Source organism: Sphaeramia orbicularis, chromosome 24 (genome assembly GCF_902148855.1).
Source record: "Sphaeramia orbicularis chromosome 24, fSphaOr1.1, whole genome shotgun sequence".
NCBI classification, from domain to species: Eukaryota; Metazoa; Chordata; class Actinopteri; order Kurtiformes; family Apogonidae; genus Sphaeramia; species Sphaeramia orbicularis.
Genome location: NC_043979.1, coordinates 42,828,039 through 42,838,976, shown reverse-complemented (window position 1 = coordinate 42,838,976; position 10,938 = coordinate 42,828,039).

Below are 10,938 nucleotides of genomic sequence, written 5' to 3'. Positions count from 1 at the left end.
TACATTAATTCCATATCTTCATCACAATCTCTTGTAGCAGAACATGTGGAAGACACCACAAACAGCTGATCAATCAGCTGATCAAACACATCAGTTAAGTGCTTAAATCAGAGGTTATTCACAACAGGTGTCTCAGTTTCCTCTTTCAGTAGCACCTTCAAATGGATGGACTTCACTGTGTGTTCACATTTTTCATGCACCCACACACAGCAGGTGAACTGCACCTTCCTGTCGTTCTTTTCAGACACAGTGGAAGAAGGAGATATTTTGTAAGAAACACAAAAAGAAAAGAATGTAATTTCCTCAGTGTAATTCTAGTTGTTTATGATGTGCCCGTATTTTTATTTTCATCGGCAGACTGAGCTGAAAATACTCACTGGACACAACAGACAGATGAACCTCAGCATCATCATCATTGTGTTCTTTTGATTCATCGCTCTGTTTACAGTAATAGTGACCTGTACTTAATGAGTTGACTTTGCTTATAAGCAGAGAACAGTCTGCTGTAATAGTCAGTCTGTGTGATTGATTTAAAACAGATTCTTTAACTTTTCCGTCTTTAATTAACTCCACTGCTGATTCTCTTACTGAAGCTCTGAAAGTCCATGTAGTCTTCTCATATTCATGTTGACCACTGATCACATTCATACAAGGCAAAGTGGCATCATTTTCATTCTGGATAAAGACACTGATGTTGTTTCCATTAACATCTGCTAAGAAATGAAAAATAAATCAAATTTAAGAGTGTGTTTAATATTTATTTCTGTCAACTAAACTCAATAAAGTGTTGAGCAATGATACAAATAGATCAGTTTGATTTTCATCCATACCTGTTAATTGGAGAAAAATCAAACACAGTAAAATCCACATAAAGTCACCCATATATTGTCTCCATCTTTGTCTTGATTTTACACTGTGCAAACAAATGATACAGTCAGGAAAACACACTTCTACTTCCTGTTTCTTCAACATACCTCCTCCTCTCTGTGAAGATACTTTAAGTACAACAGGCAGTGTCATAAACCACATCCTCCCACACACAGACAGTGAATAAATAAAAGGAAAACCATCAGCTGCAAAGCTTCCTTGGCATGTCTACTTACATGGCATGCCTCAGGCACCGTTGGATCCGGACTGAGAAATTCTTCAAGATGAGGCAGTCCATCAAAGTCAGAAAGAAAGGGACTACTATGAGGAATTGAATTCCTGCACGGTGCAAATGAAAGATGTCAGATGATTCCAAACTATAAAATCAAGGAGGAAGTAAACCTGAAATGGTTGTTAGAAAACCACTGGAGGTTGCTGTGACAAAATGGCAGGATAATAAGGCAGTCCTGATTGTCTCCACTGTCCATGGGATAGAGCATGAGGTGGTCAACAAAGGAAAAGTGCCATGTTACTGTGCCTAGACTAGCTGTTGTAGCTGAATACAACAAGAACATGGGGTCAATCAGACCCGTGAACCCGAATCAGTTTATTAGTGTCAGCCTCATATTTTTGGCATCTTTAAACAATAAATGTTAGTTGATGCATTATTTGGTCGTTTGTAACTCGTTTTCTAGTTCAGTGGCTGAGGTTTGATGGTATATCTGTATTTACAGTAAACCGGCTATTTTTTTAAATCTGATATTCTCTGATTAATTCTGTTCACTAATATATATATAAATATAAATATAAATATATATATATATATATATATATATATATATATATATATATATATATATATATATATATATATATATATATAAATATATAAATATTGTAAATTTTGCTTCCCCACCCTGTGTATGTGTGTATATATATATATATATACATATATATATATATATATATATATATATATATATATATATATATATATATATATATATATATATATATATATATATATACACATACACAGGGTGGGGAAGCAAAATTTACAATATTTTGAGGCAGGGATTGAAAGACAGTGTATGACCAATTAGTTTATTGAAAGTCATGAGAATTTATTTGCCACAAGAAAATGTACATAATAGAAAATGTTTTTATTCTATGTGTGCTCCTTCTTTCTCAATAACTGCCTTCACATGCTTCCTGAAACTTGTGCAAGTGTTCCTCAAATATTTGGGTGACAACTTCTCCCATTCTTCTTTAATAGTATCTTCCAGACTTTCTCGTAATAGTTTTGCTCATAGTCATTCTCTTCTTTACATTATAAACAGTCTTTATGGACACTCCAACTATTTTTGAAATCTCCTTTGGTGTGACGAGTGCATTCAGCAAATCACACACTCTTTGACGTTTGCTTTCCTGATTACTCATATGGGCAAAAGTTTCTGAAAAGGTATGGATAATAGTGTTAGGTATGATTATGACATCAATATATGTTTGGTTTCAAAACAATTGATGTAGTGCCTGCTGAGAAAAAACAACTAAATGTTCATTGTAAATTTTGCTTCCCTACCCTGCATGTATATATATATATATATATATATATATATATATATATATATATATATATATATATATATATATATATATTTTTTTAAACAAAAAAAAACATCATGTGTCCACGGGTGGGGCTTGTATTGTGATAGACTGAACCTTTTGTTGGCTAAGCACATGATAATCCTTCGAGTCATTTACTTAGAATGTACATTTCTAATTTGTTTTTATTTATTTTTTCTTTGTTAAAATGTACAATAAGATTTAAAATAAAGGTTTTACATCCACCTATATCATTTGTTCATGGATTACAATAAAGTGGATTTGATTTTAATGATATACAACATTTTCCTGTAAAAAAAAAATAAATCAAACACATTAATCAGAAATAACTGAATATATACCTACACAATTGTTACAGATTCAGAAAATACTATATACACAGGACTCAGAAAGATCATGTCTATACAGATTAAATGTACAGCAGAAAACCCACTAAACGCTGATGGGTGAGATGTTCCAGACGACTCTGTGTCCTCTTATGTGTTTTGTTGGTTTTCATAAGTGACGTCAGGGTCGGCGGAGGCTGCAGAAGCCTCCACAACACGGTGAGACATGACCACTTCATTTTGACTGATCTGTGTCGTATTCCCTGAGGAAACATGGAAAGGAGAAACAGAGTCAACCTGAGTTTTTATCGATAATCATCTTTTTAGTTCTAGTTTGTTATACATGTGTCCTCACGTTTCCTATTCATCCACCGGGGGAGAACACAAGCAGTCAATGAGAGGCCTGTTAAACCCACACACACAATGATGAGCCTGATAAAAAAAACAGGATCTGCAACAAAAGAACATAAAAAACCCATCAAGGTTTTAAAAATGAGCTCAAATAACTGGTGGTCTACTTAGTCAATGTCCATGTTTTGGTGTACAGCCTTCATCACCTGTGCAGCAGAGCTCGTATTCTTAAGCACTTCTGTGTTGGTGTTTGTCATAGACTGTTAGAGGAAGTGTTTAGGTGAGAAAGTGAGAAAAACTACAGCTGAACTCTGAGGTTTGAGCCTCTGACAAATGAGAACCATCTCTTTTCTGAGCAGTGGTGCACATTGCAGCAGAAAATCTTAGAAAGGCGTGCTCTATATGTGAACGAACTGACTGAAAAAGCTATTATCACTGTGATTCACAGCCACATGTCAGTCTGATGTTTACACTGAAACGTATATATGACATTAAACTCAAGACATGGGATAGAAATGTATTATATTAATGAGATGATTAATGATGAATAGGTGTCTCAAAGAGTGAAATGTTGAAGAAACAGTGATGTTTATGTCTGTTTTACCTTGTGTTGTTGTAGATGCTGTTGTGGTTGGTTTAGTTTCATCTTCGCCTGCGCAAATATAAGAAAATACTAATCCATGGACAATAACTTAGACCAATATTTGTGTGAGTATTGCTTGAATGAAGTGACGTTAAACAGATGATTGTATTCTTACCTGTTTTCTGAACTGCAGATTTAAAGGGAAAGTGATGCACTTTTTTACTGACTGCATCTGTCACTTCACACTCCAACAACTCATAATTCATTGGTTTATTATCCAAGGTCACAGAGGCCAAACAGATGTATGATATCACTGAAACATTAGTCTTACTGTCCATAGCTTCACCATCATACAGCCACTTCACTGTGTGTTCACATCTGTTTTGTGCCCACACAGAGCAGATGAACTGCGCATTAATGTCCTTCCTTTCAGTCACTGTGGAAGATGGAGATATTTTGTAAGAAAAACAAAAAGAAAAGAATGTAATTTTATCAGTGTAATTCTAGTTGTTATGATGTGTCAGTGTTTTTATTTACATCAACAGACTGAGCTGAAAATACTCACTGGTCACAACAAATAGATGAACCTCATCATCATCATTATGTTCTTCTGATTCATAGAAGTTTTCACAGTAATAGTGACCTGCATTCGACACTGTGACTTTGTTTATAAGCAGAGAACAGTCTGCTGAAATACTCAGGATGTTTAATTGATTTGAAACAGATTCATTAACCTTTCCATCTTTAATTAGCTCCACTGCTGATTGTCTTTGTGCAGCTTTGAAAATCCATGTAGTCTTCTCACATTCATGTTGACGACAGATCACATTCATACAAGGCAAAGTGACATCATTTCCATTCTGGACAAAGACATTGATGTTTCCATCAACATCTGCTGAAAAATGAAAAACAAAATCAAATTTAAGTGTATTTGTAATGTTGATTTCTGTCCACTAAACTCAGTAAAGAGTTGAATAATGATACAAATCACAAATATGAAGATTATTTTGATTTCCGTCCTTACCTGTCAGTTGGAGAAAAGTCAAACACAGTAAAATCCACATAAATTCACCCATTGTTTGTCTCCGTCTTTGACTTGTTCTTACACTCTATGAACAAATGATTCAGTCAGGAAAACACATTTCTACTCCTTGTTTTTTCACATACCTCTTCCTCTCTGTGACTTCAGTCTTTTAGAATTTAGAGAGAAGATACTTTAAGAACAACAGTTGGTGTCATTATAAACCACATCCTCCCACATGCAAACACTTAATGTATAAAAGGAAAACCATCAGAACACCTGCCTTTTCTTTTAGATATTAGATCATTTCCAAGTAGATCTGTCTTCCTTGACGTAATGGGACTTTTGAAGCCCTTCCACCACAATCAAAAATAAAGTAACGACTCAGTCAGAGATGCTTAAATGCAGATTATTCTTCATTCATGATTTATTGAAACAACTCATATTTGGTTAAATATGCTCAACTTTGTCAAAGCCCCTCATGAACCTGAGCATCACATATTGAAAACCTAAAATATAAAGATAAAGAAAGATAATCCTAGAAAAAAAATTAGTTGTGATCATGAGAAGGAAAGAGGAAGAAGCTTTTCACAAACATGAAAATGTAAATTTTGTGCATTTCCATGAACTGGTTGGAGCAAATAATCTGGGTTGTGTTCTGTCACAAAAGGGTGGCGCTGTAGGTTATGTTACACATGACTAACAAACAGTAGATGAAACAGATGTTGTTGTTTTCCATGAAAAATGTCTGTAATGTCTTTTTTCAGTGATGAAACAATGCACTAATTCCATATCTTCATCACAATCTCTTGTAGCAGAACATGTGGAAGACACCACAAACAACTGATCAAACACTTAAAGTCACTAAGTCAAGGTTTATTCACAAAAGATGTCTCAGTTTCCTCTATGCGTAAAACCTTACAATTGATGTTTTTTAAAACATTATATTTTTACTTGATTTATATGTATACCAGTGATGATCCCTCAGGTCCAAGGTCTTCTCTGCTTATTTTAAAAATCTGATTTACTGACTTACATTTACAGCCTAAATTTACATATTTGTTACATGAAAATGTGCAAAATTTTTCCCAGTTGTCTGTTCTCTTTATTTGGTATCTTTTCCTTTGGTCACTGTGTCCAGTGGTGTATATGTATACTGCAATCACCGAAAAGAAAATTGTGTTTTAAATATTGTTATACATTGACAATATAGACTCAATTGTATTATGTTCTATGCTTACGTGAACAAAAAATGCTATTACTCTTTCCATAAACATTTTCTAATGCAAAATGCACATTTAACAAATAGAAATACATCTAGTGATTTCAGAGAGTGGCCTTATCTGATGGTAAAAATGCTGTGGGAGAACTTAAATCTAAAAATGTGCAGCATCCAAACCCATAAATCAGAACTTTTCATCACACAAGATGATAAAGTGCAGAGCAGTTTTACCTGAACATAAGCACATAGATAATTGGAGATTAACAATTGCAGTTATTATGATTTTCAATCAGTTCAATCCAAGGTTTTATCTTTACCATAAATGTCATGAGAAGTCTTGTCACTTTGTCTTGGATCGTGCAATTCTGTGTTATGTGTGGAAATAGAGCTGAGTCCATGGGTTGTGTTGTGGACCAAGCAGTCAAAGCACAAAACACAGGTTTAAAGTTCTGGGTTTATTTCCCGGGAAAATATCTTTACAAAACAGATAACTGAAATTAGAGTTATAAGGCCCTTAAAAGAGGTCAACAAAATATAACTCTGCTGAAGAAAAATGCTAACAAAACCATACATTAACTCAACTGACAAACCCGCCAGACTGTGGCACTGGGGCAACATCTATACTAACAGAGCAAACCACGGTTAACACACAGGGGGAAAGTAAATGGACACAAACTAAAACTAACACAAAGAAACCCTAATCCCCCCTCTGATGTACAAGCTCTTGGTCTGGTCCATGGGAGGGACTTCAGCATAAAAACCCTGCTTCATCCTCAGCCCCATCTGTAGTCTGCAGCAGGAAATGCCACCCAAAAGACATGTGACTCAAAGAAAAGAAAAATTAATTAATAGCAAAATGACAAACAATGTAAACTAAATGTGCATGTTCCATCTAGTGACAGTGTATTATCAAAGTGCTAATAAAACAATTTTAAACAAAATTACACTGAGTGTTGTATGTGTACCAAGTGACTGCGGCTCAACATAATTCGATATGTGGTGGTGGTGTTTGTGAGTGTGGCTGCTGCGACCTTTTGTGTGGCTGTGGGCACGGCCATCACAGGTTGTCAGACACAATCCAACACCCACCACTGTGCATCACTTATGTTTGTCAAATTCATCTCTTCATCACCAGACATTCACACATTAGAGCTCTGCTTCCACTACTGATATCACTGGTTCTCATGAAAACAATTCTTCATTTCTTCTCAGGACGGTGTTGTAATGAGATAAAGAGGAACCAGTAGACCTCAGACCAGATAAATGTTGTCTATATATGTGTGTGTGTGTGTGTGTGTGTGTGTGTGTGTGTGTGTGTGTGTGTGTGTGTGTGTGTGTGTATATCAGTGGCGGCTGCTCGTCTTTCAGACAGGGGAAGCTCATTGCCGGTTTACAAAAAAAAAAAAAAAAAAAAAAAAAAAGTCATGTTATTTAAACATACATTTGACCCTCCGTTCCTTTTTAAGAAAATGCTCAGTGACCTTATCGTACTAAGTAGGCGTCTTTTCCAGGGACTGGACCAGTGTCCTCTGAATGTCCAGCAGAGCTAGGCTGCTTAGATTGCCTTGGCCCATTGAGTTGTGGGTGGAAGACTTCAGCCTTTTTAAACAAGAGATGCTTCTTTCACTCCGACCTAGCCGACAGTATGACTGATTTAACTATCTACAAAATGATATTAAACTCGAACAAGAAATGATTAAATTATGTAACTGAAACAAGAAAACGCTGAAATTATGTTAAATTGAAGCAAGGAAGTACAATGAGTGTGTTTTATTTACAGTGCAAGAAATGAACGAGTAATTTCGCAGTGGTCTCTCTCTCTCTTTCACAGCAGAATGTGTGATGGTATTAAACTGAACTGTGTCAGTGAAGGAGGAGATCTCAAAATAGCTGTCAATCAAACGGAATTCAGCCTTTCGACTGATCCTCCAATCAGCACGTGGGATTCTGGCGTCCAGCCCAGCCGAGCTCCGCCCACAGCTCTATTCACCCCCAGAGATGCCCGGTATCCAGGGGCGGGACAACATCGTGGCATTTATCCAATTACTGTCCAGTTTTGAGGCAATGAAAAAAACTGTTCCACTCAGTCCCATTGAAGCCCAGAGACGCCCGGCGTCTACGGACAAATGCACTGAGCAGAGATCGAATGAGAAAACAGCGCAACGGGAATTGATGAGAAGTGAACAACATCGAGTCCATTGATTTGTGATAAAGCTGATTCTGAACGAACTCATCTTTGAGATGAACGTGTTCTAACACATTTGTAGTCAATAAAATGTCAACACAACCGTACATATTTAACCATTTAAGTTTCGTAATTGTAGGGGAAGCCGGGCTTCCCTTGCAGTCTATGAGAAATCGCCATATATATACATATATATATATATATATATATATATATATATTATGGCATGCCGTTTAGGAAATTAATATATATATATTATGAAAGTCTGAATATATGGATTGAAAGTCTGAAATTCATTCAATATATATACACTTTCAATCCATATATTCAAACTTCATTCAATATATATCAGCTTTCATTCAAAATATTCAAACTTCATTCAATATATATCAGCTTTCATTCAAAATATTCAAACTTCATTCAATATATATCAGCTTTCATTCCATATATATCAGCTTTCATTCCATATATTCAAACTTCATTCAATATATATCAGCTTTCATTCAAAATATTCAAACTTCATTCCATATATATCAGCTTTCATTCAAAATATTCAAACTTCATTCAATATATATCAGCTTTCATTCCATATATATCAGCTTTCATTCCATATATATCAGCTTTCATTCCATATATATCAGCTTTCATTAAAAATATTCAAACTTCATTCAATATATATCAGCTTTCATTCCATATATATCAGCTTTCATTCCATATATATCAGCTTTCATTCCAAATATATCAGCTTTCATTCAATATATATCAGCTTTCATTCCATATATATCAGCTTTCATTCAATATATATCAGCTTTCATTCCATATATATCAGCTTTCATTCAATATATATCAGCTTTCATTCCATATATATCAGCTTTCATTCCAAATATATCAGCTTTCATTAAAAATATTCAAACTTCATTCAATATATATCAGCTTTCATTCCATATATATCAGCTTTCATTCCATATATATCAGCTTTCATTCCATATATATCAGCTTTCATTCAAAATATTCAAACATCATTCAATATATATCAGCTTTCATTCCATATATATCAGCTTTCATTCAATATATATCAGCTTTCATTCCATATATATCAGCTTTCATTCCAAATATATCAGCTTTCATTCAATATATATCAGCTTTCATTCCATATATATCAGCTTTCATTCCAAATATATCAGCTTTCATTCCATATATATCAGCTTTCATTCCAAATATATCAGCTTTCATTCCAAATATATCAGCTTTCATTCAATATATATCAGCTTTCATTCAATATATATCAGCTTTCATTCAAAATATTCAAACTTCATTCAATATATATCAGGTGATTTTTACGTGTGTCCGGTAGCAGGGAACTTTGAGCGCACTCCGTGCGCACTTGGCACGCTATTAAGCCCGAACCAGATCAAACGCGCATCGGATTTTCCTCATGGTGCTGACTGCAGAGTGGCCATTACTCAACCTTTCCGTTCTGTTCTTCTTGAGTGTTGTAAAAGCTCTATTTCCTTTGACCAGCAGAGGGCGCCTTGTGCATCAGTAGGTGTCGGTCGTACACACACGGTCAGTTCGGCCAGTACGTGACAAAGCTGAGAACCTGTCAACAAGTCCGCACCGGTTAGTAACCACATCTTGTGTTTTGCAGGTAAGCTGTTCTAATTGAACACAGACATAGAACCGTAGTATTTCTTCTGAACTACCCTCTGAGGGGACTCGTTGTGAAGCTAAAGCCCAGTTGTGTTCGGCTATGAGCTAATGTGGTGGACGCTGCTCAGTGGAACTCAGGTCCAAAAGAACATGTTGTATGTGTGTGATAGAAACTACCATGAACTAAAGGAAGAGTCACACATGGACAAGAGTTACAGAAGACACACACTCTGACCAAGACATGTCAAACATATGAGTGTTTATGAGTCTGATTACATGTGTGGACCTCGACCCATGCTAATGCAGTTGCTAAGCTAATACCGTAGTTGATGACCTTTAACATGTGCGTATTGGTTCAAACTAGACCAAGGAACTGTGTTACTAAAGGATAGATATCAGATCACTGTTAAATGGTATGGTATCAATACATTCAAATACAATGCTTTAAACTCACAGTTCAAAGGGTGTTTTAGAGACTAAAAATGGTAATTAAAACAGGGAAAAGACAGGCTAACAGCAATAGTGAGTGGTTTATTAAGTTCATTAATCATTTGTGTCAGAGTAAAGTGCAGAAAGTGATATTTGTCTATTTATAAGCTTGAAGTCATGTGTAGAAACTGTACTTGACCCTGTGATAAGTGTCTGTAGTTCATCTATGGTCTAGGTGTATTAGCCAGAACTAGTAGTGGATAGTAAAGGATGACAAACTGACACAACACCAGACACTCACTATGATGCCATCTCAATTAGAAGACTTTTGTGTTGGTATATCTGTGCCAAATTCACTATTTTAAAGTAATTATCACTCTGGGGATGAGTAAAGCATGTTGATTTTTTAACAGTATGGTTTGTCATTTAAATTCATTTTAAATTGACGCACTACTGCCCACTGACAATTGCAATGCTTTATTTGAACGCCGATGCTTTCCCCAAGGTAAACCAGCATATGAGATGGACCAGGCTCATCCAGACTTGGGCTCCAGCCTGTCTTTTGGGTAACTCTGAAGGGGCAGCCACATCGTCACACCAACATGTCCACAGACAACACAGATGTCATCTGACAGTGTCCAGGAGATGTGAAGATGAAGCCAGAGCTGCAGAGGAAGA